Source organism: Crinia signifera, chromosome 6 (genome assembly GCF_055691185.1).
Source record: "Crinia signifera chromosome 6, ASM5569118v1, whole genome shotgun sequence".
Taxonomy (NCBI): Eukaryota; Metazoa; Chordata; class Amphibia; order Anura; family Myobatrachidae; genus Crinia; species Crinia signifera.
This window is the reverse complement of record NC_139222.1, coordinates 57780208-57805735: the sequence shown is the minus strand read 5'-3', so window position 1 is coordinate 57805735 and position 25528 is coordinate 57780208. Positions and strand designations below refer to the sequence as shown.

The 25528-nt window shown below is 39.8% G+C and overlaps 41 non-coding genes and 14 pseudogenes across 41 annotated transcripts; all 55 read right to left on the bottom strand.

The window, feature by feature from the left end:
* Nucleotides 1-111: 111 nt before the first annotated feature.
* LOC146017055 (5S ribosomal RNA) lies at nucleotides 112-230 on the bottom strand. The gene has a single exon (XR_014449930.1). It is a non-coding gene; the product is annotated as a 5S ribosomal RNA (ribosomal RNA).
* Nucleotides 231-575: 345 nt separating this feature from the next.
* Nucleotides 576-694, bottom strand: LOC146010253 (5S ribosomal RNA). The gene has a single exon (XR_014444769.1). It is a non-coding gene; the product is annotated as a 5S ribosomal RNA (ribosomal RNA).
* Nucleotides 695-1039: 345 nt separating this feature from the next.
* LOC146015548 (5S ribosomal RNA) lies at nucleotides 1040-1158 on the bottom strand. Its single transcript, XR_014448466.1, has one exon. It is a non-coding gene; the product is annotated as a 5S ribosomal RNA (ribosomal RNA).
* Nucleotides 1159-1503: 345 nt separating this feature from the next.
* LOC146012273 (5S ribosomal RNA) lies at nucleotides 1504-1622 on the bottom strand. The gene has a single exon (XR_014445442.1). It is a non-coding gene; the product is annotated as a 5S ribosomal RNA (ribosomal RNA).
* A 346-nt stretch (nucleotides 1623-1968) lies between these two features.
* Nucleotides 1969-2087, bottom strand: LOC146016147 (5S ribosomal RNA). The gene has a single exon (XR_014449046.1). It is a non-coding gene; the product is annotated as a 5S ribosomal RNA (ribosomal RNA).
* A 345-nt stretch (nucleotides 2088-2432) lies between these two features.
* LOC146017054 (5S ribosomal RNA) lies at nucleotides 2433-2551 on the bottom strand. Its single transcript, XR_014449929.1, has one exon. It is a non-coding gene; the product is annotated as a 5S ribosomal RNA (ribosomal RNA).
* Nucleotides 2552-2896: 345 nt separating this feature from the next.
* Nucleotides 2897-3015, bottom strand: LOC146010252 (5S ribosomal RNA). Its single transcript, XR_014444768.1, has one exon. It is a non-coding gene; the product is annotated as a 5S ribosomal RNA (ribosomal RNA).
* Nucleotides 3016-3360: 345 nt separating this feature from the next.
* Nucleotides 3361-3479, bottom strand: LOC146015547 (5S ribosomal RNA). The gene has a single exon (XR_014448465.1). It is a non-coding gene; the product is annotated as a 5S ribosomal RNA (ribosomal RNA).
* Nucleotides 3480-3824: 345 nt separating this feature from the next.
* LOC146012262 (5S ribosomal RNA) lies at nucleotides 3825-3943 on the bottom strand. The gene has a single exon (XR_014445431.1). It is a non-coding gene; the product is annotated as a 5S ribosomal RNA (ribosomal RNA).
* Nucleotides 3944-4289: 346 nt separating this feature from the next.
* On the bottom strand, nucleotides 4290-4408 carry LOC146016146 (5S ribosomal RNA). The gene has a single exon (XR_014449045.1). It is a non-coding gene; the product is annotated as a 5S ribosomal RNA (ribosomal RNA).
* A 344-nt stretch (nucleotides 4409-4752) lies between these two features.
* On the bottom strand, nucleotides 4753-4871 carry LOC146015302 (5S ribosomal RNA). Its single transcript, XR_014448227.1, has one exon. It is a non-coding gene; the product is annotated as a 5S ribosomal RNA (ribosomal RNA).
* A 345-nt stretch (nucleotides 4872-5216) lies between these two features.
* LOC146016452 (5S ribosomal RNA) lies at nucleotides 5217-5335 on the bottom strand. The gene has a single exon (XR_014449345.1). It is a non-coding gene; the product is annotated as a 5S ribosomal RNA (ribosomal RNA).
* Nucleotides 5336-5679: 344 nt separating this feature from the next.
* LOC146010631 (5S ribosomal RNA) lies at nucleotides 5680-5798 on the bottom strand (annotated as a pseudogene).
* A 345-nt stretch (nucleotides 5799-6143) lies between these two features.
* LOC146012250 (5S ribosomal RNA) lies at nucleotides 6144-6262 on the bottom strand. The gene has a single exon (XR_014445420.1). It is a non-coding gene; the product is annotated as a 5S ribosomal RNA (ribosomal RNA).
* Nucleotides 6263-6608: 346 nt separating this feature from the next.
* LOC146016932 (5S ribosomal RNA) lies at nucleotides 6609-6727 on the bottom strand. Its single transcript, XR_014449811.1, has one exon. It is a non-coding gene; the product is annotated as a 5S ribosomal RNA (ribosomal RNA).
* Nucleotides 6728-7072: 345 nt separating this feature from the next.
* On the bottom strand, nucleotides 7073-7191 carry LOC146010859 (5S ribosomal RNA; annotated as a pseudogene).
* A 346-nt stretch (nucleotides 7192-7537) lies between these two features.
* LOC146011711 (5S ribosomal RNA) lies at nucleotides 7538-7646 on the bottom strand (annotated as a pseudogene).
* A 345-nt stretch (nucleotides 7647-7991) lies between these two features.
* On the bottom strand, nucleotides 7992-8110 carry LOC146010473 (5S ribosomal RNA; annotated as a pseudogene).
* Nucleotides 8111-8455: 345 nt separating this feature from the next.
* Nucleotides 8456-8574, bottom strand: LOC146017540 (5S ribosomal RNA). Its single transcript, XR_014450409.1, has one exon. It is a non-coding gene; the product is annotated as a 5S ribosomal RNA (ribosomal RNA).
* A 345-nt stretch (nucleotides 8575-8919) lies between these two features.
* LOC146015341 (5S ribosomal RNA) lies at nucleotides 8920-9038 on the bottom strand. The gene has a single exon (XR_014448266.1). It is a non-coding gene; the product is annotated as a 5S ribosomal RNA (ribosomal RNA).
* A 346-nt stretch (nucleotides 9039-9384) lies between these two features.
* LOC146016145 (5S ribosomal RNA) lies at nucleotides 9385-9503 on the bottom strand. Its single transcript, XR_014449044.1, has one exon. It is a non-coding gene; the product is annotated as a 5S ribosomal RNA (ribosomal RNA).
* Nucleotides 9504-9848: 345 nt separating this feature from the next.
* On the bottom strand, nucleotides 9849-9967 carry LOC146010489 (5S ribosomal RNA; annotated as a pseudogene).
* A 345-nt stretch (nucleotides 9968-10312) lies between these two features.
* Nucleotides 10313-10431, bottom strand: LOC146012238 (5S ribosomal RNA). The gene has a single exon (XR_014445409.1). It is a non-coding gene; the product is annotated as a 5S ribosomal RNA (ribosomal RNA).
* Nucleotides 10432-10776: 345 nt separating this feature from the next.
* On the bottom strand, nucleotides 10777-10895 carry LOC146010987 (5S ribosomal RNA; annotated as a pseudogene).
* A 345-nt stretch (nucleotides 10896-11240) lies between these two features.
* Nucleotides 11241-11359, bottom strand: LOC146012227 (5S ribosomal RNA). The gene has a single exon (XR_014445398.1). It is a non-coding gene; the product is annotated as a 5S ribosomal RNA (ribosomal RNA).
* Nucleotides 11360-11704: 345 nt separating this feature from the next.
* LOC146010251 (5S ribosomal RNA) lies at nucleotides 11705-11823 on the bottom strand. The gene has a single exon (XR_014444767.1). It is a non-coding gene; the product is annotated as a 5S ribosomal RNA (ribosomal RNA).
* A 345-nt stretch (nucleotides 11824-12168) lies between these two features.
* LOC146015245 (5S ribosomal RNA) lies at nucleotides 12169-12287 on the bottom strand. Its single transcript, XR_014448172.1, has one exon. It is a non-coding gene; the product is annotated as a 5S ribosomal RNA (ribosomal RNA).
* Nucleotides 12288-12632: 345 nt separating this feature from the next.
* On the bottom strand, nucleotides 12633-12751 carry LOC146012216 (5S ribosomal RNA). The gene has a single exon (XR_014445387.1). It is a non-coding gene; the product is annotated as a 5S ribosomal RNA (ribosomal RNA).
* A 345-nt stretch (nucleotides 12752-13096) lies between these two features.
* LOC146015761 (5S ribosomal RNA) lies at nucleotides 13097-13215 on the bottom strand. The gene has a single exon (XR_014448672.1). It is a non-coding gene; the product is annotated as a 5S ribosomal RNA (ribosomal RNA).
* A 345-nt stretch (nucleotides 13216-13560) lies between these two features.
* Nucleotides 13561-13679, bottom strand: LOC146015865 (5S ribosomal RNA). Its single transcript, XR_014448773.1, has one exon. It is a non-coding gene; the product is annotated as a 5S ribosomal RNA (ribosomal RNA).
* A 345-nt stretch (nucleotides 13680-14024) lies between these two features.
* LOC146012204 (5S ribosomal RNA) lies at nucleotides 14025-14143 on the bottom strand. The gene has a single exon (XR_014445376.1). It is a non-coding gene; the product is annotated as a 5S ribosomal RNA (ribosomal RNA).
* Nucleotides 14144-14488: 345 nt separating this feature from the next.
* On the bottom strand, nucleotides 14489-14607 carry LOC146012192 (5S ribosomal RNA). The gene has a single exon (XR_014445365.1). It is a non-coding gene; the product is annotated as a 5S ribosomal RNA (ribosomal RNA).
* A 345-nt stretch (nucleotides 14608-14952) lies between these two features.
* On the bottom strand, nucleotides 14953-15071 carry LOC146016952 (5S ribosomal RNA). The gene has a single exon (XR_014449831.1). It is a non-coding gene; the product is annotated as a 5S ribosomal RNA (ribosomal RNA).
* Nucleotides 15072-15416: 345 nt separating this feature from the next.
* LOC146012179 (5S ribosomal RNA) lies at nucleotides 15417-15535 on the bottom strand. The gene has a single exon (XR_014445352.1). It is a non-coding gene; the product is annotated as a 5S ribosomal RNA (ribosomal RNA).
* Nucleotides 15536-15880: 345 nt separating this feature from the next.
* LOC146011898 (5S ribosomal RNA) lies at nucleotides 15881-15999 on the bottom strand. The gene has a single exon (XR_014445079.1). It is a non-coding gene; the product is annotated as a 5S ribosomal RNA (ribosomal RNA).
* A 345-nt stretch (nucleotides 16000-16344) lies between these two features.
* Nucleotides 16345-16463, bottom strand: LOC146014037 (5S ribosomal RNA). The gene has a single exon (XR_014446996.1). It is a non-coding gene; the product is annotated as a 5S ribosomal RNA (ribosomal RNA).
* Nucleotides 16464-16808: 345 nt separating this feature from the next.
* On the bottom strand, nucleotides 16809-16927 carry LOC146016033 (5S ribosomal RNA). The gene has a single exon (XR_014448936.1). It is a non-coding gene; the product is annotated as a 5S ribosomal RNA (ribosomal RNA).
* A 346-nt stretch (nucleotides 16928-17273) lies between these two features.
* On the bottom strand, nucleotides 17274-17392 carry LOC146014541 (5S ribosomal RNA). The gene has a single exon (XR_014447492.1). It is a non-coding gene; the product is annotated as a 5S ribosomal RNA (ribosomal RNA).
* A 345-nt stretch (nucleotides 17393-17737) lies between these two features.
* LOC146011520 (5S ribosomal RNA) lies at nucleotides 17738-17856 on the bottom strand (annotated as a pseudogene).
* Nucleotides 17857-18201: 345 nt separating this feature from the next.
* Nucleotides 18202-18320, bottom strand: LOC146010250 (5S ribosomal RNA). The gene has a single exon (XR_014444766.1). It is a non-coding gene; the product is annotated as a 5S ribosomal RNA (ribosomal RNA).
* Nucleotides 18321-18665: 345 nt separating this feature from the next.
* Nucleotides 18666-18784, bottom strand: LOC146012167 (5S ribosomal RNA). Its single transcript, XR_014445341.1, has one exon. It is a non-coding gene; the product is annotated as a 5S ribosomal RNA (ribosomal RNA).
* A 345-nt stretch (nucleotides 18785-19129) lies between these two features.
* LOC146016559 (5S ribosomal RNA) lies at nucleotides 19130-19248 on the bottom strand. Its single transcript, XR_014449448.1, has one exon. It is a non-coding gene; the product is annotated as a 5S ribosomal RNA (ribosomal RNA).
* Nucleotides 19249-19593: 345 nt separating this feature from the next.
* On the bottom strand, nucleotides 19594-19712 carry LOC146010882 (5S ribosomal RNA; annotated as a pseudogene).
* A 345-nt stretch (nucleotides 19713-20057) lies between these two features.
* Nucleotides 20058-20176, bottom strand: LOC146017539 (5S ribosomal RNA). Its single transcript, XR_014450408.1, has one exon. It is a non-coding gene; the product is annotated as a 5S ribosomal RNA (ribosomal RNA).
* Nucleotides 20177-20521: 345 nt separating this feature from the next.
* On the bottom strand, nucleotides 20522-20640 carry LOC146010889 (5S ribosomal RNA; annotated as a pseudogene).
* A 346-nt stretch (nucleotides 20641-20986) lies between these two features.
* On the bottom strand, nucleotides 20987-21105 carry LOC146016070 (5S ribosomal RNA). The gene has a single exon (XR_014448972.1). It is a non-coding gene; the product is annotated as a 5S ribosomal RNA (ribosomal RNA).
* A 345-nt stretch (nucleotides 21106-21450) lies between these two features.
* Nucleotides 21451-21569, bottom strand: LOC146010692 (5S ribosomal RNA; annotated as a pseudogene).
* A 345-nt stretch (nucleotides 21570-21914) lies between these two features.
* On the bottom strand, nucleotides 21915-22033 carry LOC146015084 (5S ribosomal RNA). The gene has a single exon (XR_014448015.1). It is a non-coding gene; the product is annotated as a 5S ribosomal RNA (ribosomal RNA).
* A 339-nt stretch (nucleotides 22034-22372) lies between these two features.
* On the bottom strand, nucleotides 22373-22491 carry LOC146011375 (5S ribosomal RNA; annotated as a pseudogene).
* A 345-nt stretch (nucleotides 22492-22836) lies between these two features.
* On the bottom strand, nucleotides 22837-22955 carry LOC146010691 (5S ribosomal RNA; annotated as a pseudogene).
* A 345-nt stretch (nucleotides 22956-23300) lies between these two features.
* On the bottom strand, nucleotides 23301-23419 carry LOC146016794 (5S ribosomal RNA). Its single transcript, XR_014449672.1, has one exon. It is a non-coding gene; the product is annotated as a 5S ribosomal RNA (ribosomal RNA).
* A 345-nt stretch (nucleotides 23420-23764) lies between these two features.
* On the bottom strand, nucleotides 23765-23883 carry LOC146010690 (5S ribosomal RNA; annotated as a pseudogene).
* A 345-nt stretch (nucleotides 23884-24228) lies between these two features.
* Nucleotides 24229-24347, bottom strand: LOC146010689 (5S ribosomal RNA; annotated as a pseudogene).
* Nucleotides 24348-24692: 345 nt separating this feature from the next.
* On the bottom strand, nucleotides 24693-24811 carry LOC146016631 (5S ribosomal RNA). Its single transcript, XR_014449515.1, has one exon. It is a non-coding gene; the product is annotated as a 5S ribosomal RNA (ribosomal RNA).
* A 345-nt stretch (nucleotides 24812-25156) lies between these two features.
* Nucleotides 25157-25275, bottom strand: LOC146016993 (5S ribosomal RNA). The gene has a single exon (XR_014449869.1). It is a non-coding gene; the product is annotated as a 5S ribosomal RNA (ribosomal RNA).
* Between the last annotated feature and the right edge of the window lie 253 nt (nucleotides 25276-25528).

Here is a 25528-nt window from a genome sequence, read left to right as displayed (position 1 = left end):
TGGCTATTGTGTCTGTTTGACCTCTTCCAAATGTCTGTGCTGGCAATAAAAAGAAAAAGTTTCCTATTTAAATAGCTAGAGAATAAAAACAATTTGCCAGTAATGTGAAAAAACATACAGCACCTGGTGTCCCCATGTGGTCTCCCACCCAAGTACTAACCAGGCCCAACACTGCTTAGCTTCCAAGATCAGATGAGATTGGGCCTATCCAATGTGGTATGGCTGTAGGTGAGTTAAAGCCACTTTTTTGCCCTCTTCTACTTCTATCACCAGGTAAGCTAATAAAAAAGTTTCCTAACTGTATTGGCTTACTGAAAAAAATCATGTGTTGGTAATGTAAAAAGACCTACAGGACATGATATTAGCAGGGAGTCTTAAATTAAACTACTAAAGAGGCCCAACACTGTTTAGCTGCCAAAAGCAGTTGGAATTGGGCCTAAACAGTGTGGTAAGTCTTTAGGTGATGGCTATTGTGTCTGTTTGACCTCTTCCAAATGTCTGTACTGGCAATAAAAATAAAAAGTTTCCAATTTAAATAGCTAGAGAATAAAAACAATTTGCCTGTAATGTGAAAAAACCTACAGCACCTGGTGTTCCCATGTGGTCTCTCACCCAAGTACTAACCAGGCCCAACACTGCTTAGCTTCCAAGATCAGACGAGATTGGGCCTATCCAATGTGGTATGGCTGTAGTTGAGATACAGGCACTTTTTTGCCCTCTTCTACTTCTATCACCAGGTAAGCTAATAAAAAAGTTTCCTAACTGTATTGGCTTACTGAAAAAAATCATGTGTTGGTAATGTAAAAAGACCTACAGGACATGATATTAGCAGGGGGTCTTAAATTAAACTACTAAAGAGGCTCAACACTGTTTAGCTGCCAAAAGCAGTTGGAATTGGGCCTAAACAGTTTGGTAAGTCTTTAGGTGATGGCTATTGTGTCTGTTTGACCTCTTCCAAATGTCTGTGCTGGCAATAAAAAGATAAAGTTTCCTATTTAAATAGCTAGAGAATAAAAACAATTTGCCAGTAATGTGAAAAAACTTACAGCACCTGGTGTTCCCATGTGGTCTCCCACCCAAGTACTAACCAGGCCCAACACTGCTTAGCTTCCAAGATCAGACGAGATTGGGCCTATCCAATGTGGTATGGCTGTAGGTGAGTTAAAGGCACTTTTTTGCCCGCTTCTACTTCTATCACCAGGTAAGCTAATACAAAAGTTTCCTAACTGTATTGGCTTACTGAAAAAAATCATGTGTTGGTAATGTAAAAAGACCTACAGGACATGATATTAGCAGGGGGTCTTAAATTAAACTACTAAAGAGGCTCAACACTGTTTAGCTGCCAAAAGCAGTTGGAATTGGGCCTAAACAGTGTGGCAAGTCTTTAGGTGATGGCTATTGTGTCTGTTTGACCTCTTCCAAATGTCTGTGCTGGCAATAAAAAGAAAAAGTTTCCAATTTAAATAGCTAGAGAATAAAAACAATTAGCCAGTAATATGAAAAAACCTACAGCACCTGGTGTTCCCATGTGGTCTCCCACCCAAGTACTAACCAGGCCCAACACTGCTTAGCTTCCAAGATCAGACGAGATTGGGCCTATCCAATGTGGTATGGCTGTAGGTGAGATACAGGCACTTTTTTGCCCTCTTCTACTTCTATCACCAGGTAAGCTAATAAAAAAGTTTCCTAACTGTATTGGCTTACTTAAAAAAAATCATGTGTTGGTAATGTAAAAAGACCTACAGGACATGATATTAGCAGGGGGTCTTAAATTAAACTACTAAAGAGCCTCAACACTGTTTAGCTGCCAAAAGCAGTTGGAATTGGGCCTAAACAGTGTGGTAAGTCTTTAGGTGATGGATATTGTGTCTGTTTTACCTCTTCCAAATGTCAGTGCTGGCAATAAAAAGAAAAAGTTTCCAATTTAAATAGCTAGAGAATAAAAACAATTTGCCAGTAATGTGAAAAAACCTACAGCACCTGGTGTTCCCATGTGGTCTCCCACCCAAGTACTATCCAGGCCCAACACTGCTTAGCTTCCAAGATCAGACAAGATTGGGCCTATCCAATGTGGTATGGCTGTAGGTGAGATACAGGCACTTATTTGCCCTCTTCTACTTCTATCACCAGGTAAGCTAATAAAAAAGTTTCCTAACTGTATTGGCTTACTGAAAAAAATCATGTGTTGGTAATGTAAAAAGACCTACAGGACATGATATTAGCAGGGGGTCTTAAATTAAACTACTAAAGAGGCTCAACACTGTTTAGCTGCCAAAAGCAGTTGGAATTGGGCCTAAACAGTGTGGTAAGTCTTTAGGTGATGGCTATTGTGTCTGTTTGACCTCTTCCAAATGTCTGTGCTGGCAATAAAAAGAAAAAGTTTCCTATTTAAATAGCTAGAGAATAAAAACAATTTGCCAGTAATGTGAAAAAACATACAGCACCTGGTGTCCCCATGTGGTCTCCCACCCAAGTACTAACCAGGCCCAACACTGCTTAGCTTCCAAGATCAGATGAGATTGGGCCTATCCAATGTGGTATGGCTGTAGGTGAGTTAAAGCCACTTTTTTGCCCTCTTCTACTTCTATCACCAGGTAAGCTAATAAAAAAGTTTCCTAACTGTATTGGCTTACTGAAAAAAATCATGTGTTGGTAATGTAAAAAGACCTACAGGACATGATATTAGCAGGGAGTCTTAAATTAAACTACTAAAGAGGCCCAACACTGTTTAGCTGCCAAAAGCAGTTGGAATTGGGCCTAAACAGTGTGGTAAGTCTTTAGGTGATGGCTATTGTGTCTGTTTGACCTCTTCCAAATGTCTGTACTGGCAATAAAAATAAAAAGTTTCCAATTTAAATAGCTAGAGAATAAAAACAATTTGCCTGTAATGTGAAAAAACCTACAGCACCTGGTGTTCCCATGTGGTCTCTCACCCAAGTACTAACCAGGCCCAACACTGCTTAGCTTCCAAGATCAGACGAGATTGGGCCTATCCAATGTGGTATGGCTGTAGTTGAGATACAGGCACTTTTTTGCCCTCTTCTACTTCTATCACCAGGTAAGCTAATAAAAAAGTTTCCTAACTGTATTGGCTTACTGAAAAAAATCATGTGTTGGTAATGTAAAAAGACCTACAGGACATGATATTAGCAGGGGGTCTTAAATTAAACTACTAAAGAGGCTCAACACTGTTTAGCTGCCAAAAGCAGTTGGAATTGGGCCTAAACAGTTTGGTAAGTCTTTAGGTGATGGCTATTGTGTCTGTTTGACCTCTTCCAAATGTCTGTGCTGGCAATAAAAAGATAAAGTTTCCTATTTAAATAGCTAGAGAATAAAAACAATTTGCCAGTAATGTGAAAAAACTTACAGCACCTGGTGTTCCCATGTGGTCTCCCACCCAAGTACTAACCAGGCCCAACACTGCTTAGCTTCCAAGATCAGACGAGATTGGGCCTATCCAATGTGGTATGGCTGTAGGTGAGTTAAAGGCACTTTTTTGCCCGCTTCTACTTCTATCACCAGGTAAGCTAATACAAAAGTTTCCTAACTGTATTGGCTTACTGAAAAAAATCATGTGTTGGTAATGTAAAAAGACCTACAGGACATGATATTAGCAGGGGGTCTTAAATTAAACTACTAAAGAGGCTCAACACTGTTTAGCTGCCAAAAGCAGTTGGAATTGGGCCTAAACAGTGTGGCAAGTCTTTAGGTGATGGCTATTGTGTCTGTTTGACCTCTTCCAAATGTCTGTGCTGGCAATAAAAAGAAAAAGTTTCCAATTTAAATAGCTAGAGAATAAAAACAATTAGCCAGTAATATGAAAAAACCTACAGCACCTGGTGTTCCCATGTGGTCTCCCACCCAAGTACTAACCAGGCCCAACACTGCTTAGCTTCCAAGATCAGACGAGATTGGGCCTATCCAATGTGGTATGGCTGTAGGTGAGATACAGGCACTTTTTTGCCCTCTTCTACTTCTATCACCAGGTAAGCTAATAAAAAAGTTTCCTAACTGTATTGGCTTACTTAAAAAAAATCATGTGTTGGTAATGTAAAAAGACCTACAGGACATGATATTAGCAGGGGGTCTTAAATTAAACTACTAAAGAGCCTCAACACTGTTTAGCTGCCAAAAGCAGTTGGAATTGGGCCTAAACAGTGTGGTAAGTCTTTAGGTGATGGATATTGTGTCTGTTTTACCTCTTCCAAATGTCAGTGCTGGCAATAAAAAGAAAAAGTTTCCAATTTAAATAGCTAGAGAATAAAAACAATTTGCCAGTAATGTGAAAAAACCTACAGCACCTGGTGTTCCCATGTGGTCTCCCACCCAAGTACTATCCAGGCCCAACACTGCTTAGCTTCCAAGATCAGACAAGATTGGGCCTATCCAATGTGGTATGGCTGTAGGTGAGATACAGGCACTTATTTGCCCTCTTCTACTTCTATCACCAGGTAAGCTAATAAAAAAGTTTCCTAACTGTATTGGCTTACTGAAAAAAATCATATGTTGGTAACGTAAAAAGACCACAGGACATGATATTAGCAGGGGGTCTTAAATTAAACTACTAAAGAGGCTCAACACTGTTTAGCTGCCAAAAGCAGTTGGAATTCGGCCTAAACAGTGTGGTAAGTCTTTAGGTGATGGCTATTGTGTCTGTTTGAACTCTTCCAAATGTCTGTGCTGGCAATAAAAAGAAAACGTTTCCAATCTAAATAGCTAGAGAATAAAAACAATTTGCTAGTAATGTGAAAAAACATACAGCACCTGGTGTTCCCATGTGGTCTCCCACCCAAGTACTAACCAGGCCCAACACTGCTTAGCTTCCAAGATCAGACGAGATTGGGCCTATCCAATGTGGTATGGCTGTAGGTGAGATACAGGCACTTTTTTGCCCTCTTCTACTTCTATCACCAGGTAAGCTAATACAAAAGTTTCCTAACTGTATTGGCTTACTGAAAAAAATCATGTGTTGGTAATGTAAAAAGATCTACAGGACATGATATTAGCAGGGGGTCTTAAATTAAACTACTAAAGAGGCTCAACACTGTTTAGCTGCCAAAAGCAGTTGGAATTGGGCCTAAACAGTGTGGTAAGTCTTTAGGTGATGGCTATTGTGTCTGTTTGACCTCTTCCAAATGTCTGTGCTGGCAATAAAAAGAAAAAGTTTCCAATTTAAATAGCTAGAGAATAAAAACAATTTGCCAGTAATGTGAAAAAACCTACAGCACCTGGTGTTCCCATGTGGTCTCCCACCCAAGTACTAACCAGGCCCAACACTGCTTAGCTTCCAAGATCAGACGAGATTGGGCCTATCCAATGTGGTATGGGTGTAGGTGAGATACAGGCACTTTTTTGCCCTCTTCTACTTCTATCACCAGGTAAGTTATAAAAAAGTTACCTAACTGTATTGGCTTACTGAAAAAAATCATGTGTTGGTAATGTAAAAAGACCTACAGGACATGATATTATCAGGGGGTCTTAAATTAAACTACTAAATAGCCTCAACACTGTTTACCTGCCAAAAGCAGTTGGAATTGGGCCTAAACAGTGTGGTAAGTCTTTAGGTGATGGATATTGTGTCTGTTTTACCTCTTCCAAATGTCAGTGCTGGCAATAAAAAGAAAAAGTTTCCAATTTAAATAGCTAGAGAATAAAAACAATTTGCCAGTAATGTGAAAAAACCTACAGCACCTGGTGTTTCCATGTGGTCTCCCACCCAAGTACTAACCAGGCCCAACACTGCTTAGCTTCCAAGATCAGACGAGGTTGGGCCTATCCAATGTGGTATGGCTGTAGATGAGATACAGGCACTTTTTTGCCCTCTTCTACTTCTATCATCAGGTAAGCTAATACAAAATTTTCCTAACTGTATTGGCTTACTGAAAAAAATCATGTGTTGGTAATGTAAAAAGACCTACAGGACATGATATTAGCAGGGGGTCTTAAATTAAACTACTAAAGAGGATCAACACTGTTTAGCTGCCAAAAGCAGTTGGAATTGGGCCTAAACAGTGTGGTAAGTCTTTAGGTGATGGCTATTGTGTCTGTTTGACCTCTTCCAAATGTCTGTGCTGGCAATAAAAAGAAAAAGTTTCCAATTTAAATAGCTAGAGAATAAAAACAATTAGCCAGTAATGTGAAAAAACCTACAGCACCTGGTGTTCCCATGTGGTCTCCCACCCAAGTACTAACCAGGCCCAACACTGCTTAGCTTCCAAGATCAGACGAGATTGGGCCTATCCAATGTGGTATGGCTGTAGGTGAGATACAGGCACTTTTTTGCCCTCTTCTACTTCTATCACCAGGTAAGCTAATAAAAAAGTTTCCTAACTGTATTGGCTTACTTAAAAAAAATCATGTGTTGGTAATGTAAAAAGACCTACAGGACATGATATTAGCAGGGGGTCTTAAATTAAACTACTAAAGAGCCTCAACACTGTTTTGCTGCCAAAAGCAGTTGGAATTGGGCCTAAACAGTGTGGTAAGTCTTTAGGTGATGGCTATTGTGTCTGTTTTACCTCTTCCAAATGTTAGTGCTGGCAATAAAAAGAAAAAGTTTCCAATCTAAATAGCTAGAGAATAAAAACAATTTGCCAGTAATGTGAAAAAACCTACAGCACCTGGTGTTCCCATGTGGTCTCCCACCCAAGTACTAACCAGGTCCAACACTGCTTAGCTTCCAAGATCAGACGAGGTTGGGCCTATCCAATGTGGTATGGCTGTAGGTGAGATACAGGCACTTTTTTGCCCTCTTCTACTTCTATCACCAGGTAAGCTAATACAAAAGTTTCCTAACTGTATTGGCTTACTGAAAAAAATCATGTGTTGGTAATGTAAAAAGACCTACAGGACATGATATTAGCAGGGGGTCTTAAATTAAACTACTAAAGAGGCTCAACACTGTTTAGCTGCCAAAAGCAGTTGGAATTGGGCCTAAACAGTGTGGCAAGTCTTTAGGTGATGGCTATTGTGTCTGTTTGACCTCTTCCAAATGTCTGTGCTGGCAATAAAAAGAAAAAGTTTCCAATTTAAATAGCTAGAGAATAAAAACAATTTGCCAGTAATGTGAAAAAACCTACAGCACCTGGTGTTCCCATGTGGTCTCCCACCCAAGTACTAACCAGGCCCAACACTGCTTAGCTTCTTAGGTCAGACGAGATTGGGCCTATCCAATGTGGTATGGCTGTAGGTGAGATACAGGCACTTTTTTGCCCTCTTCTACTTCTATCACCAGGTAAGCTAATAAAAAAGTTTCCTAACTGTATTGGCTTACTTCAAAAAAATCATGTGTTGGTAATGTAAAAAGACCTACAGGACATGATATTAGCAGGGGGTCTTAAATTAAACTACTAAAGAGCCTCAACACTGTTTAGCTGCCAAAAGCAGTTGGAATTGGGCCTAAACAGTGTGGTAAGTCTTTAGGTGATGGATATTGTGTCTGTTTTACCTCTTCCAAATGTCAGTGCTGGCAATAAAAAGAAAAAGTTTCTAATTTAAATATCTAGAGAATAAAAACAATTTGCCAGTAATGTGAAAAAACCTATAGCACCTGGTGTTCCCATGTGGTCTCCCACCCAAGTACTATCCAGGCCCAACACTGCTTAGCTTCCAAGATCATGCCTATCCAATGTGGTATGGCTGTAGGTGAGATACAGGTACTTTTTTGCCCTCTTCTACTTCTATCATCAGGTAAGCTAATACAAAAGTTTCCTAACTGTATTGGCTTACTGAAAAAAATCATGTGTTGGTAATGTAAAAAGACCTACAGGACATGATATTAGCAGGGGGTCTTAAATTAAACTACTAAATAGCCTCAACACTGTTTACCTGCCAAAAGCAGTTGGAATTGGGCCTAAACAGTGTGGTAAGTCTTTAGGTGATGGCTATTGTGTCTGTTTGACCTCTTCCAAATGTCTGTACTGGCAATAAAAAGAAAAAGTTTCCAATTTAAATAGCTAGAGAATAAAAACAATTTGCCTGTAATGTGAAAAAACCTACTGCACCTGGTGTTCCCATGTGGTCTCCCACCCAAGAACTAACCAGGCCCAACACTGCTTAGCTTCCAAGATCAGACGAGATTGGGACTATCCAATGTGGTATGGCTGTAGGTGAGATACAGGCACTTTTTTGCCCTCTTCTACTTCTATCACCAGGTAAGCTAATAAAAAAGTTTCCTAACTGTATTGGCTTACTGAAAAAAATCATGTGTTGGTAATGTAAAAAGACCTACAGGACATGATATTAGCAGGGGGTCTTAAATTAAACTACTAAATAGCCTCAACACTGTTTACCTGCCAAAAGCAGTTGGAATTGGGCCAAAACAGTGTGGTAAGTCTTTAGGTGATGGATATTGTGTCTGTTTTACCTCTTCCAAATGTCAGTGCTGGCAATAAAAAGAAAAAGTTTCCAATTTAAATAGCTAGAGAATAAAAACAATTTGCCAGTAATGTGAAAAAACCTACAGCACCTGGTGTTTCCATGTGGTCTCCCACCCAAGTACTAACCAGGCCCAACACTGCTTAGCTTCCAAGATCAGACGAGGTTGGGCCTATCCAATGTGGTATGGCTGTAGGTGAGATACAGGCACTTTTTTGCCCTCTTCTACTTCTATCACCAGGTAAGCTAATACAAAAGTTTCCTAACTGTATTGGCTTACTGAAAAAAATCATGTGTTGGTAATGTAAAAAGACCTACAGGACATGATATTAGCAGGGGGTCTTAAATTAAACTACTAAAGAGGCTCAACACTGTTTAGCTGCCAAAAGCAGTTGGAATTGGGCCTAAACAGTGTGTCAAGTCTTTAGGTGATGGCTATTGTGTCTGTTTGACCTCTTCCAAATGTCTGTGCTGGCAATAAAAAGAAAAAGTTTCCAATTTAAATAGCTAGAGAATAAAAACAATTAGCCAGTAATGTGAAAAAACCTACAGCACCTGGTGTTCCCATGTGGTCTCCCACCCAAATACTAACCAGGCCCAACACTGCTTAGCTTCCAAGATCAGACGAGATTGGGCCTATCCAATGTGGTATGGCTGTAGGTGAGATACAGGCACTTTTTTGCCCTCTTCTACTTCTATCACCAGGTAAGCTAATAAAAAAGTTTCCTAACTGTATTGGCTTACTTAAAAAAAATCATGTGTTGGTAATGTAAAAAGACCTACAGGACATGATATTAGCAGGGGGTCTTAAATTAAACTACTAAAGAGCCTCAACACTGTTTAGCTGCCAAAAGCAGTTGGAATTGGGCCTAAACAGTGTGGTAAGTCTTTAGGTGATGGATATTGTGTCTGTTTTACCTCTTCCAAATGTCAGTGCTGGCAATAAAAAGAAAAAGTTTCCAATTTAAATAGCTAGAGAATAAAAACAATTTGCCAGTAATGTGAAAAAACCTACAGCACCTGGTGTTCCCATGTGGTCTCCCACCCAAGTACTATCCAGGCCCAACACTGCTTAGCTTCCAAGATCAGACAAGATTGGGCCTATCCAATGTGGTATGGCTGTAGGTGAGATACAGGCACTTATTTGCCCTCTTCTACTTCTATCACCAGGTAAGCTAATAAAAAAGTTTCCTAACTGTATTGGCTTACTGAAAAAAATCATATGTTGGTAACGTAAAAAGACCTACAGGACATGATATTAGCAGGGGGTCTTAAATTAAACTACTAAAGAGGCTCAACACTGTTTAGCTGCCAAAAGCAGTTGGAATTCGGCCTAAACAGTGTGGTAAGTCTTTAGGTGATGGCTATTGTTTCTGTTTGACCTCTTCCAAATGTCTGTACTGGCAATAAAAAGAAAAAGTTTCCAATTTAAATAGCTAGAGAATAAAAACAATTTGCCTGTAATGTGAAAAAACCTACAGCACCTGGTGTTCCCATGTGGTCTCCCACCCATGTACTAACCAGGCCCAACACTGCTTAGCTTCCAAGATCAGACGAGAATGGGCCTATCCAATGTGGTATGGCTGTAGGTGAGATCCAAGCACTTTTTTGCCCTCTTCTACTTCTATCACCAGGTAAGCTAATAAAAAAGTTTCCTAACTGTATTGGCTTACTGAAAAAAATCATGTGTTGGTAATGTAAAAAGACCTACAGGACATGATATTAGCAGGGGGTCTTAAATTAAACTACTAAAGAGGCTCAACACTGTTTAGCTGCCAAAAGCAGTTGGAATTGGGCCTAAACAGTGTGGTAAGTCTTTAGGTGATGGCTATTGTGTCTGTTTGACCTCTTCCAAATGTCTGTACTGGCAATAAAAAGAAAAAGTTTCCAATTTAAATAGCTAGAGAATAAAAACAATTTGCCTGTAATGTGAAAAAACCTACAGCACCTGGTGTTCCCATGTGGTCTCCCACCCAAGTACTAACCAGGCCCAACACTGCTTAGCTTCCAAGATCAGACGAGATTGGGCCTATCCAATGTGGTATGGCTGTAGGTGAGATACAGGCACTTTTTTGCCCTCTTCTACTTCTATCACCAGGTAAGCTAATACAAAAGTTTCCTAACTGTATTGGCTTACTGAAAAAAATCATGTGTTGGTAATGTAAAAAGACCTACAGGACATGATATTAGCAGGGAGTCTTAAATTAAACTACTAAAGAGGCCCAACACTGTTTAGCTGCCAAAAGCAGTTGGAATTGGGCCTAAACAGTGTGGTAAGTCTTTAGGTGATGGCTATTGTGTCTGTTTGACCTCTTCCAAATGTCTGTACTGGCAATAAAAATAAAAAGTTTCCAATTTAAATAGCTAGAGAATAAAAACAATTTGCCTGTAATGTGAAAAAACCTACTGCACCTGGTGTTCCCATGTGGTCTCCCACCCAAGTACTAACCAGGCCCAATACTGCTTAGCTTCCAAGATCAGACGAGATTGGGCCTATCCAATGTGGTATGGCTGTAGTTGAGATACAGGCACTTTTTTGCCCTCTTCTACTTCTATCACCAGGTAAGCTAATAAAAAAGTTTCCTAACTGTATTGGCTTACTGAAAAAAATCATGTGTTGGTAATGTAAAAAGACCTACAGGACATGATATTAGCAGGGGGTCTTAAATTAAACTACTAAAGAGGCTCAACACTGTTTAGCTGTCAAAAGCAGTTGGAATTGGGCCTAAACAGTTTGGTAAGTCTTTAGGTGATGGCTATTGTGTCTGTTTGACCTCTTCCAAATGTCTGTGCTGGCAATAAAAAGATAAAGTTTCCTATTTAAATAGCTAGAGAATAAAAACAATTTGCCAGTAATGTGAAAAAACCTACAGCACCTGGTGTTCCCATGTGGTCTCCCACCCAAGTACTAACCAGGCCCAACACTGCTTAGCTTCCAAGATCAGACGAGATTGGGCCTATCCAATGTGGTATGGCTGTAGGTGAGTTAAAGCCACTTTTTTGCCAACTTCTACTTCTATCACCAGGTAAGCTAATAAAAAAGTTTCCTAACTGTATTGGCTTACTGAAAAAAATCATGTGTTGGTAATGTAAAAAGACCTACAGGACATGATATTAGCAGGGAGTCTTAAATTAAACTACTAAAGAGGCCCAACACTGTTTAGCTGCCAAAAGCAGTTGGAATTGGGCCTAAACAGTGTGGTAAGTCTTTAGGTGATGGCTATTGTGTCTGTTTGACCTCTTCCAAATGTCTGTACTGGCAATAAAAATAAAAAGTTTCCAATTTAAATAGCTAGAGAATAAAAACAATTTGCCTGTAATGTGAAAAAACCTACAGCACCTGGTGTTCCCATGTGGTCTCTCACCCAAGTACTAACCAGGCCCAACACTGCTTAGCTTCCAAGATCAGACGAGATTGGGCCTATCCAATGTGGTATGGCTGTAGTTGAGATACAGGCACTTTTTTGCCCTCTTCTACTTCTATCACCAGGTAAGCTAATAAAAAAGTTTCCTAACTGTATTGGCTTACTGAAAAAAATCATGTGTTGGTAATGTAAAAAGACCTACAGGACATGATATTAGCAGGGGGTCTTAAATTAAACTACTAAAGAGGCTCAACACTGTTTAGCTGCCAAAAGCAGTTGGAATTGGGCCTAAACAGTTTGGTAAGTCTTTAGGTGATGGCTATTGTGTCTGTTTGACCTCTTCCAAATGTCTGTGCTGGCAATAAAAAGATAAAGTTTCCTATTTAAATAGCTAGAGAATAAAAACAATTTGCCAGTAATGTGAAAAAACCTACAGCACCTGGTGTTCCCATGTGGTCTCCCACCCAAGTACTAACCAGGCCCAACACTGCTTAGCTTTCAAGATCAGACGAGATTGGGCCTATCCAATGTGGTATGGCTGTAGGTGAGTTAAAGGCACTTTTTTGCCCGCTTCTACTTCTATCACCAGGTAAGCTAATACAAAAGTATCCTAACTGTATTGGCTTACTGAAAAAAATCATGTGTTGGTAATGTAAAAAGACCTACAGGACATGATATTAGCAGGGGGTCTTAAATTAAACTACTAAAGAGGCTCAACACTGTTTAGCTGCCAAAAGCAGTTGGAATTGGGCCTAAACAGTGTGGTAAGTCTTTAGGTGATGGCTATTGTGTCTGTTTGACCTCTTCCAAATGTCTGTGCTGGCAATAAAAAGAAAAAGTTTCCTATTTAAATAGCTAGAGAATAAAAACAATTTGCCAGTAATGTGAAAAAACCTACAGCACCTGGTGTTCCCATGTGGTCTCCCACCCAAGTACTAACCAGGCCCAACACTGCTTAGCTTCCAAGATCAGACGAGATTGGGCCTATCCAATGTGGTATGGCTGTAGGTGAGTTAAACCCACTTTTTTGCCCTCTTCTACTTCTATCACCAGGTAAGCTAATACAAAAGTTTCCTAACTGTATTGGCTTACTGAAAAAAATCATGTGTTGGTAATGTAAAAAGACCTACAGGACATGATATTAGCAGGGGGTCTTAAATTAAACTACAAAAGAGGCTCAACACTGTTTAGCTGCCAAAAGCAGTTGGAATTGAGCCTAAACAGTGTGGTAAGTCTTTAGGTGATGGCTATTGTGTCTGTTTGACCTCTTCCAAATGTCTGTGCTGGCAATAAAAAGAAAAATTTTCCAATATAAATAGCTAGAGAATAAAAACAATTTGCCTGTAATGTGAAAAAACCTACAGCACCTGGTGTTCCCATGTGGTCTCCCAGCCAAGTACTAACCAGGCCCAACACTGCTTAGCTTCCAAGAACAGACGAGATTGGGCTTATCCAATGTGGTATGGCTGTAGGTGAAATACAGGCACTTTTTTGCCCTCTTCTACTTCTATCACCAGGTAAGCTAATAAAAAAGTTTCCTAACTGTATTGGCTTACTGAAAAAAATCATGTGTTGGTAATGTAAAAAGACCTACAGGACATGATATTAGCAGGGGGTCTTAAATTAAACTACTAAACAGGCTCAACACTGTTTAGCTGCCAAAAGCAGTTGGAATTGGGCCTAAACAGTGTGGTAAGTCTTTAGGTGATGGCTATTGTGTCTGTTTGACCTCTTCCAAATGTCTGTACTGGCAATAAAAAGAAAAAGTTTCCAATTTAAATAGCTAGAGAATAAAAACAATTTGCCTGTAATGTGAAAAAACCTACAGCACCTGGTGTTCCCATGTGGTCTCCCACCCAAGTACTAACCAGGCCCAACACTGCTTAGCTTCCAAGATCAGACAAGATTGGGCCTATCCAATGTGGTATGGCTGTAGGTGAGATACAGGCACTTTTTTGCCCTCTTCTACTTCTATCACCAGGTAAGCTAATAAAAAAGTTTCCTAACTGTATTGGCTTACTGAAAAAAATCATGTGTTGGTAATGTAAAAAGACCTACAGGACATGATATTAGCAGGGGGTCTTAAATTAAACTACTAAAGAGGCTCAACACTGTTTAGCTGCCAAAAGCAGTTGGAATTGGGCCTAAACAGTGTGGTAAGTCTTTAGGTGATGGCTATTGTGTCTGTTTGACCTCTTCCAAATGTCTGTACTGGCAATAAAAAGAAAAAGTTTCCAATTTAAATAGCTAGAGAATAAAAACAATTTGCCTGTAATGTGAAAAAACCTACAGCACCTGGTGTTCCCATGTGGTCTCCCACCCAAGTACTAACCAGGCCCAACACTGCTTAGCTTCCAAGATCAGACGAGATTGGGCCTATCCAATGTGGTATGGCTGTAGGTGAGATACAGGCACTTTTTTGCCCTCTTCTACTTCTATCACCAGGTAAGCTAATAAAAAAGTTTCCTAACTGTATTGGCTTACTGAAAAAAATCATGTGTTGGTAATGTAAAAAGACCTACAGGACATGATATTAGCAGGGGGTCTTAAATTAAACTACTAAAGAGGCTCAACACTGTTTAGCTGCCAAAAGCAGTTGGAATTGAGCCTAAACAGTGTGGTAAGTCTTTAGGTGATGGCTATTGTGTCTGTTTGACCTCTTCCAAATGTCTGTGCTGGCAATAAAAAGAAAAAGTTTCCAATTTAAATAGCTAGAGAATAAAAACAATTTGCCTGTAATGTGAAAAAACCTACAGCACCTGGTGTTCCCATGTGGTCTCCCACCCAAGTACTAACCAGGCCCAACACTGCTTAGCTTCCAAGATCAGACGAGATTGGGCCTATCCAATGTGGTATGGCTGTAGGTGAGATACAGGCACTTTTTTGCCCTCTTCTACTTCTATCACCAGGTAAGCTAATAAAAAAGTTTCCTAACTGTATTGGCTTACTGAAAAAAATCATGTGTTGGTAATGTAAAAAGACCTACAGTACATGATATTAGCAGGGGGTCTTAAATTAAACTACTAAAGAGGATCAACACTGTTTAGCTGCCAAAAGCAGTTGGAATTGGGCCTTAACAGTGTGGTAAGTCTTTAGGTGATGGCTATTGTGTCTGTTTGACCTCTTCCAAATGTCTGTACTGGCAATAAAAAGAAAAAGTTTCCAATTTAAATAGCTAGAGAATAAAAACAATTTGCCAGTAATGTGAAAAAACCTACAGCACCTGGTGTTCTCATGTGGTCTCCCACCCAAGTACTAACCAGGCCCAACACTGCTTAGCTTCCAAGATCAGATGAGATTGGGCCTATCCAATGTGGTATGGCTGTAGGTGAAATACAGGCACTTTTTTGCCCTCTTCTACTTCTATCACCAGGTAAGCTAATAAAAAAGTTTCCAAACTGTATTGGCTTACTGAAAAAAATCATGTGTTGGTAATGTAAAAAGACCTACAGGACATGATATTAGCAGGGGGTCTTAAATTAAACTACTAAAGAGGCTCAACACTGTTTAGCTGCCAAAAGCAGTTGGAATTGGGCCTAAACAGTGTGGTAAGTCTTTAGGTGATGGCTATTGTGTCTGTTTGACCTCTTCCAAATGTCTGTACTGGCAATAAAAAGAAAAAGTTTCCAATTTAAATAGCTAGAGAATAAAAACAATTTGCCTGTAATGTGAAAAAACCTACAGCACCTGGTGTTCCCATGTGGTCTCCCACCCAAGTACTAACCAGGCCCAACACTGCTTAGCTTCCAAGATCAGACGAGATTGGGCCTATCCAATGTGGTATGGCTGTAGGTGAGATACAGGCACTTTTTTGCCCTCTTCTACTTCTATCACCAGGTAAGCTAATAAAAAAGTTTCCTAACTGTATTGGCTTACTGAAAAAAATCATGTGTTGGTAATGTAAAAAGACCTACAGTACATGATATTAGCAGGGGGTCTTAAATTAAACTACTAAAGAGGATCAACACTGTTTAGCTGCCAAAAGCAGTTGGAATTGGGCCTAAACAGTGTGGTAAGTCTTTAGGTGATGGCTATTGTGTCTGTTTGACCTCTTCCAAATGTCTGTACTGGCAATAAAAAGAAAAAGTTTCCAATTTAAATAGCTAGAGAATAAAAACAATTTGCCAGTAATGTGAAAAAACCTACAGCACCTGGTGTTCCCATGTGGTCTCCCACCCAAGTACTAACCAGGCCCAACACTGCTTAGCTTCCAAGATCAGATGAGATTGGGCCTATCCAATGTGGTATGGCTGTAGGTGAAATACAGGCACTTTTTTGCCCTCTTCTACTTCTATCACCAGGTAAGCTAATAAAAAAGTTTCCAAACTGTATTGGCTTACTGAAAAAAATCATGTGTTGGTAATGTAAAAAGACCTACAGGACATGATATTAGCAGGGGGTCTTAAATTAAACTACTAAAGAGGCTCAACACTGTTTAGCTGCCAAAAGCAGTTGGAATTGGGCCTAAACAGTGTGGTAAGTCTTTAGGTGATGGCTATTGTGTCTGTTTGACCTCTTCCAAATGTCTGTACTGGCAATAAAAAGAAAAAGTTTCCAATTTAAATAGCTAGAGAATAAAAACAATTTGCCTGTAATGTGAAAAAACCTACAGCACCTGGTGTTCCCATGTGGTCTCCCACCAAAGTACTAACCAGGCCCAACACTGCTTAGCTTCCAAGATCAGACGAGATTGGGCCTATCCAATGTGGTATGGCTGTAGGTGAGTTAAAGCCACTTTTTTGCCCTCTTCTACTTCTATTACCAGGTAAGCTATTACAAAAGTTTCCTAACTGTATTGGCTTACTTAAAAAAAATCATGTGTTGGTAATGTAAAAAGACCTACAGGACATGATATTAGCAGGGGGTCCTAAATTAAACTACTAAACAGGCTCAACACTGTTTAGCTGCCAAAAGCAGTTGGAATTGGGCCTAAACAGTGTGGTAAGTCTTTAGGTGATGGCTATTGTGTCTGTTTGACCTCTTCCAAATGTCTGTACTGGCAATAAAAGAAAAAGTTTCCAATTTAAATAGCTAGAGAATAAAAACAATTTGCCTGTAATGTGAAAAAACCTACAGCACCTGGTGTTCCCATGTGGTCTCCCACCCAAGTACTAACCAGGCCAAACACTGCTTAGCTTCCAAGATCAGATGAGATTGGGCCTATCCAATGTGGTATGGCTGTAGGTGAGATACAGGCACTTTTTTGCCCTCTTCTACTTCTATCACCAGGTAAGCTAATACAAAAGTTTCCTAACTGTATTGGCTTACTTAAAAAAAATCATGTGTTGGTAATGTAAAAAGACCTACAGGACATGATATTAGCAGGGGGTCCTAAATTAAACTACTAAACAGGCTCAACACTGTTTAGCTGCCAAAAGCAGTTGGAATTGGGCCTAAACAGTGTGGTAAGTCTTTAGGTGATGGCTATTGTGTCTGTTTGACCTCTTCCAAATGTCTGTGCTGGCAATAAAAAGATAAAGTTTCCTATTTAAATAGCTAGAGAATAAAAACAATTTGCCAGTAATGTGAAAAAACCTACAGCACCTGGTGTTCCCATGTGGTCTCCCACCCAAGTACTAACCAGGCCCAACACTGCTTAGCTACCAAGATCAGACGAGATTGGGCCTATCCAATGTGGTATGGCTGTAGGTGAGTTAAAGGCACTTTTTTGCCCTCTTCTACTTCTATCACCAGGTAAGCTAATACAAAAGTTTCCTAACTGTATTGGCTTACTGAAAAAAATTATGTGTTGGTAATGTAAAAAGACCTACAGGACATGATATTAGCAGGGGGTCTTAAATTAAACTACTAAAGAGGCTCAACACTGTTTAGCTGCCAAAAGCAGTTGGAATTGGGCCTAAACAGTGTGGTAAGTCTTTAGGTGATGGCTATTGTGTCTGTTTGACCTCTTCCAAATGTCTGTGCTGGCAATAAAAAGAAAAAGTTTCCTATTTAAATAGCTAGAGAATAAAAACAATTTTCCTGTAATGTGAAAAAACCTACAGCACCTGGTGTCCCCATGTGGTCTCTCACCCAAGTAATAACCAGACCCAACACTGCTTAGCTTCCAAGATCAGACGAGATTGGGCCTATCCAATGTGGTATGGCTGTAGTTGAGATACAGGCACTTTTTTGCCCTCTTCTACTTCTATCACCAGGTAAGCTAATAAAAAAGTTTCCTAACTGTATTGGCTTACTGAAAAAAATCATGTGTTGGTAATGTAAAAAGACCTACAGGACATGATATTAGCAGGGAGTCTTAAATTAAACTACTAAAGAGGCCCAACACTGTTTAGCTGCCAAAAGCAGTTGGAATTGGGCCAAAACAGTGTGGTAAGTCTTTAGGTGATGGCTATTGTGTCTGTTTGACCTCTTCCAAATGTCTGTACTGGCAATAAAAATAAAAAGTTTCCAATTTAAATAGCTAGAGAATAAAAACAATTTGCCTGTAATGTGAAAAAACCTACAGCACCTGGTGTTCCCATGTGGTCTCTCACCCAAGTACTAACCAGGCCCAACACTGCTTAGCTTCCAAGATCAGACGAGATTGGGCCTATCCAATGTGGTATGGCTGTAGTTGAGATACAGGCACTTTTTTGCCCTCTTCTACTTCTATCACCAGGTAAGCTAATAAAAAAGTTTCCTAACTGTATTGGCTTACTGAAAAAAATCATGTGTTGGTAATGTAAAAAGACCTACAGGACATGATATTAGCAGGGGGTCTTAAATTAAACTACTAAAGAGGCTCAACACTGTTTAGCTGCCAAAAGCAGTTGGAATTGGGCCTAAACAGTTTGGTAAGTCTTTAGGTGATGGCTATTGTGTCTGTTTAACCTCTTCCAAATGTCTGTGCTGGCAATAAAAAGATAAAGTTTCCTATTTAAATAGCTAGAGAATAAAAACAATTTGCCAGTAATGTGAAAAAACCTACAGCACCTGGTGTTCCCATGTGGTCTCCCACCCAAGTACTAACCAGGCCCAACACTGCTTAGCTTCCAAGATCAGACGAGATTGGGCCTATCCAATGTGGTATGGCTGTAGGTGAGATACAGGCACTTTTTTGCCCTCTTCTACTTCTATCACCAGGTAAGCTAATACAAAAGTTTCCTAACTGTATTGGCTTACTGAAAAAAATCATGTGTTGGTAATGTAAAAAGACCTACAGGACATGATATTAGCAGGGGGTCTTAAATTAAACTACAAAAGAGGCTCAACACTGTTTAGCTGCCAAAAGCAGTTGGAATTGAGCCTAAACAGTGTGGTAAGTCTTTAGGTGATGGCTATTGTGTCTGTTTGACCTCTTCCAAATGTCTGTGCTGGCAATAAAAAGAAAAAGTTTCCAATATAAATAGCTAGAGAATAAAAACAATTTGCCAGTAATGTGAAAAAACCTACAGCACCTGGTGTTCCCAGTTGGTCTCCCACCCAAGTACTAACCAGGCCCAACACTGCTTAGCTTCCAAGATCAGACGAGATTGGGCCTATCCAATGTGGTAGGGCTGTAGGTGAGATACAGGAATTTTTTTTCCCTCTTCTACTTCTATCACCAGGTAAGCTAATATAAAAGTTTCCTAACTGTATTGGCTTACTAAAAAAAATCATGTGTTGGTAATGTAAAAAGACCTACAGGACATGATATTAGCAGGGGGTCTTAAATGAAACTACAAAAGAGGCTCAACACTGTTTAGCTGCCAAAAGCAGTTGGAATTGAGCCTAAACAGTGTGGTAAGTCTTTAGGTGATGGCTATTGTGTCTGTTTGACCTCTTCCAAATGTCTGTGCTGGCAATAAAAAGAAAAAGTTTCCAATATAAATAGCTAGAGAATAAAAACAATTTGCCAGTAATGTGAAAAAACCTTCAGCACCTGGTGTTCCCATGTGGTCTCACACCCAAGTACTAACCAGGCCCAACACTGCTTAGCTTCCAAGATCAGACGAGATTGGGCCTATCCAATGTGGTATGGCTGTAGGTGAGATACAGGCACTTTTTTGCCCTCTTCTACTTCTATCACCAGGTAAGCTAATACAAAAGTTTCCTAACTGTATTGGCTTACTGAAAAAAATCATGTGTTGGTAATGTAAAAAGACCTACAGGACATGATATTAGCAGGGGGTCTTAAATTAAACTACAAAAGAGGCTCAACACTGTTTAGCTGCCAAAAGCAGTTGGAATTGAGCCTAAACAGTGATGTAAGTCTTTAGGTGATGGCTATTGTGTCTGTTTGACTTCTTCCAAATGTCTGTGCTGGCAATAAAAAGAAAAAGTTTCCAATATAAATAGCTAGAGAATAAAAACAATTTGCCAGTAATGTGAAAAAACCTACAGTACCTGGTGTTCCCAGTTGGTCTCCCACCCAAGTACTAACCAGGCCCAACACTGCTTAGCTTCCAAGATCAGACGAGATTGGGCCTATCCAATGTGGTAGGGCTGTAGGTGAGATACAGGCACTTTTTTGCCCTCTTCTACTTCTATCACCAGGTAAGCTAATATAAAAGTTTCCTAACTGTATTGGCTTACTAAAAAAAATCATGTGTTGGTAATGTAAAAAGACCTACAGGACATGATATTAGCAGGGGGTCTTAAATGAAACTACAAAAGAGGCTCAACACTGTTTAGCTGCCAAAAGCAGTTGGAATTGAGCCTAAACAGTGTGGTAAGTCTTTAGGTGATGGCTATTGTGTCTGTTTGACCTCTTCCAAATGTCTGTGCTGGCAATAAAAAGAAAAAGTTTCCAATTTAAATAGCTAGAGAATAAAAACAATTTGCCAGTAATGTGAAAAAACCTACAGCACCTGGTGTTCCCATGTGGTCTCCCACCCAAGTACTAACCGGGCCCAACACTGCTAAGCTTCAAAGATCAGACGAGATTGGGCCTATCCAATGTGGTATGGCTGTAGGTGAGATACAGGCACTTTTTTGCCCTCTTCTACTTCTATCACAAGGTAAGCTAATAAAAAAGTTTCCTAACTGTATTGGCTTACTTAAAAAAAATCATGTGTTGGTAATGTAAAAAGACCTACAGGACATGATATTAGCAGGGGGTCTTAAATTAAACTACTAAAGAGGCTCAACACTGTTTAGCTGCCAAAAGCAGTTGGAATTGAGCCTAAACAGTGTGGTAAGTCTTTAGGTGATGGCTATTGTGTCTGTTTGACCTCTTCTAAATGTCTGTGCTGGCAATAAAAAGAAAAAGTTTCCAATATAAATAGCCAGAGAATAAAAACAATTTGCCTGTAATGTGAAAAAACCTACAGCACCTGGTGTTCCCATGTGGTCTCCCACCCAAGTACTAACCAGGCCCAACACTGCTTATCTTCCAAGATCAGACGAGATTGGGCCTATCCAATGTGGTAGGGCTGTAGGTGAGATACAGGCACTTTTTTGCCCTCTTCTACTTCTATCACCAGGTAAGCTAATATAAAAGTTTCCTAACTGTATTGGCTTACTAAAAAAAATCATGTGTTGGTAATGTAAAAAGACCTACAGGACATGATATTAGCAGGGGGTCTTAAATGAAACTACAAAAGAGGCTCAACACTGTTTAGCTGCCAAAAGCAGTTGGAATTGAGCCTAAACAGTGTGGTAAGTCTTTAGGTGATGGCTATTGTGTCTGTTTGACCTCTTCCAAATGTCTGTGCTGGCAATAAAAAGAAAAAGTTTTCAATTTAAATAGCTAGAGAATAAAAACAATTTTCCTGTAATGTGAAAAAACCTACAGCACCTGGTGTTCCCATGTGGTCTCCCACCCAAGTACTAACCAGGCCCAACACTGCTAAGCTTCAAAGATCAGACGAGATTGGGCCTATCCAATGTGGTATGGCTGTAGGTGAGATACAGGCACTTTTTTGCCCTCTTCTACTTCTATCACCAGGTAAGCTAATAAAAAAGTTTCCTAACTGTATTGGCTTACTGAAAAAAATCATGTGTTGGTAATGTAAAAAGACCTACAGGACATGATATTAGCAGGGGGTCTTAAATTAAACTACTAAACAGGCTCAACACTGTTTAGCTGCCAAAAGCAGTTGGAATTGGGCCTAAACAGTGTGGTAAGTCTTTAGGTGATGGCTATTGTGTCTGTTTGACCTCTTCCAAATGTCTGTACTGGCAATAAAAAGAAAAAGTTTCCAATATAAATAGCCAGAGAATAAAAACAATTTGCCTGTAATGTGAAAAAACCTACAGCACCTGGTATTCCCATGTGGTCTCCCACCCAAGTACTAACCAGGCCCAACACTGCTTAGCTTCCAAGATCAGACGAGATTGGGCCTATCCAATGTGGTAGGGCTGTAGGTGAGATACAGGCACTTTTTTGCCCTCTTCTATCACCAGGTAAGCTAATATAAAAGTTTCCTAACTGTATTGGCTTACTAAAAAAAATCATGTGTTGGTAATGTAAAAAGACCTACAGGACATGATATTAGCAGGGGGTCTTAAATGAAACTACAAAAGAGGCTCAACACTGTTTAGCTGCCAAAAGCAGTTGGAATTGAGCCTAAACAGTGTGGTAAGTCTTTAGGTGATGGCTATTGTGTCTGTTTGACCTCTTCCAAATGTCTGTGCTGGCAATAAAAAGAAAAAGTTTCCAATTTAAATAGCTAGAGAATAAAAACAATTTTCCTGTAATGTGAAAAAACCTACAGCACCTTGTGTTCCCATGTGGTCTCCCACCCAAGTACTAACCAGGCCCAACACTGCTAAGCTTCAAAGATCAGACGAGATTGGGCCTATCCAATGTGGTATGGCTGTAGGTGAGATACAGGCACTTTTTTGCCCTCTTCTACTTCTATCACCAGGTAAGCTAATAAAAAAGTTTCCTAACTGTATTGGCTTACTGAAAAAAATCATGTGTTGGTAATGTAAAAAGACCTACAGGACATGATATTAGCAGGGGGTCTTAAATTAAACTACTAAACAGGCTCAACAATGTTTAGCTGCCAAAAGCAGTTGGAATTGGGCCTAAACAGTGTGGTAAGTCTTTAGGTGATGGCTATTGTGTCTGTTTGACCTCTTCCAAATGTCTGTGCTGGCAATAAAAAGAAAAAGTTTCCAATTTAAATAGCTAGAGAATAAAAACAATTTTCCTGTAATGTGAAAAAACCTACAGCACCTGGTGTTCCCATGTGGTCTCCCACCCAAGTACTAACCAGGCCCAACACTGCTAAGCTTCAAAGATCAGACGAGATTGGGCCTATCCAATGTGGTATGGCTGTAGGTGAGATACAGGCACTTTTTTGCCCTCTTCTACTTCTATCACCAGGTAAGCTAATAAAAAAGTTTCCTAACTGTATTGGCTTACTGAAAAAAATCATGTGTTGGTAATGTAAAAAGACCTACAGGACATGATATTAGCAGGGGGTCTTAAATTAAACTACTAAACAGGCTCAACACAGTTTAGCTGCCAAAAGCAGTTGGAATTGGGCCTAAACAGTGTGGTAAGTCTTTAGGTGATGGCTATTGTGTCTGTTTGACCTCTTCCAAATGTCTGTACTGGCAATAAAAAGAAAAAGTTTCCAATATAAATAGCCAGAGAATAAAAACAATTTGCCTGTAATGTGAAAAAACCTACAGCACCTGGTGTTCCCATTTGGTCTCCCACCCAAGTACTAACCAGGCCCAACACTGCTTAGCTTCCAAGATCAGACGAGATTGGGCCTATCCAATGTGGTAGGGCTGTAGGTGAGATACAGGCACTTTTTTGCCCTCTTCTACTTCTATCACCAGGTAAGCTAATATAAAAGTTTCCTAACTGTATTGGCTTACTAAAAAAAATCATGTGTTGGTAATGTAAAAAGACCTACAGGACATGATATTAGCAGGGGGTCTTAAATGAAACTACAAAAGAGGCTCAACACTGTTTAGCTGCCAAAAGCAGTTGGAATTGAGCCTAAACAGTGTGGTAAGTCTTTAGGTGATGGCTATTGTGTCTGTTTGACCTCTTCCAAATGTCTGTGCTGGCAATAAAAAGAAAAAGTTTCCAATTTAAATAGCTAGAGAATAAAAACAATTTTCCTGTAATGTGAAAAAACCTACAGCACCTGGTGTTCCCATGTGGTCTCCCACCCAAGTACTAACCAGGCCCAACACTGCTAAGCTTCAAAGATCAGACGAGATTGGGCCTATCCAATGTGGTATGGCTGTAGGTGAGATACAGGCACTTTTTTGCCCTCTTCTACTTCTATCACCAGGTAAGCTAATAAAAAAGTTTCCTAACTGTATTGGCTTACTGAAAAAAATCATGTGTTGGTAATGTAAAAAGACCTACAGGACATGATATTAGCAGGGGGTCTTAAATTAAACTACTAAACAGGCTCAACACTGTTTAGCTGCCAAAAGCAGTTGGAATTGGGCCTAAACAGTGTGGTAAGTCTTTAGGTGATGGCTATTGTGTCTGTTTGACCTCTTCCAAATGTCTGTACTGGCAATAAAAAGAAAAAGTTTCCAATTTAAATAGCTAGAGAATAAAAACAATTTTCCTGTAATGTGAAAAAACCTACAGCACCTGGTGTTCCCATGTGGTCTCCCACCCAAGTACTAACCAGGCCCAACACTGCTAAGCTTCAAAGATCAGACGAGATTGGGCCTATCCAATGTGGTATGGCTGTAGGTGAGCTATAGGCACTTTTTTGCCCTCTTCTACTTCTATCACCAGGTAAGCTAATACAAAAGTTTCCTAACTGTATTGGCTTACTGAAAAAAATCATGTGTTGGTAATGTAAAAAGACCTACAGGACATGATATTAGCAGGGGGTCTTAAATTAAACTACTAAAGAGGCTCAACACTGTTTAGCTGCCAAAAGCAGTTGGAATTGGGCCTAAACAGTGTGGTAAGTCTTTAGGTGATGGCTATTGTGTCTGTTTGACCTCTTCCAAATGTCTGTACTGGCAATAAAAAGAAAAAGTTTCCAATTTAAATAGCTAGAGAATAAAAACAATTTGCCAGTAATGTGAAAAAACCTACAGCACCTGGTGTTCCCATGTGGTCTCCCACCCAAGTACTAACCAGGCCCAACACTGCTTAGCTTCCAACATCAGACGAGATTGGGCCTATCCAATGTGGTATGGCTGTAGGTGAGATACAGGCACTTTTTTGCCCTCTTCTACTTCTATCACCAGGTAAGCTAATACAAAAGTTTCCTAACTGTATTGGCTTACTGAAAAAAATCATGTGTTGGTAATGTAAAAAGACCTACAGGACATGATATTAGCAGGGGGTCTTAAATTAAACTACTAAAGAGGCTCAACACTGTTTAGCTGCCAAAAGCAGTTGGAATTGGGCCTAAACAGTGTGGTAAGTCTTTAGGTGATGGCTATTGTGTCTGTTTGACCTCTTCCAAATGTCTGTACTGGCAATAAAAAGAAAAAGTTTCCAATTTAAATAGCTAGAGAATAAAAACAATTTGCCTGTAATGTGAAAAAACCTACAGCACCTGGTGTTCCCATGTGGTCTCCCACCCAAGTACTAACCAGACCCAACACTGCTTAGCTTTCAAGATCAGACGAGATTGGGCCTATCCAATGTGGTATGGCTGTAGGTGAGATACAGGCACTTTTTTGCCCTCTTCTACTTCTATCACCAGGTAAGCTAATAAAAAAGTTTCCTAACTGTATTGGCTTACTGAAAAAAATCATGTGTTGGTAATGTAAAAAGACCTACAGGACATGATATTAGCAGGGGGTCTTAAATTAAACTACTAAAGAGGCTCAACACTGTTTAGCTGTCAAAAGCAGTTGGAATTGGGCCTAAACAGTGTGGTAAGTCTTGAGGTGATGGCTATTGTGTCTGTTTG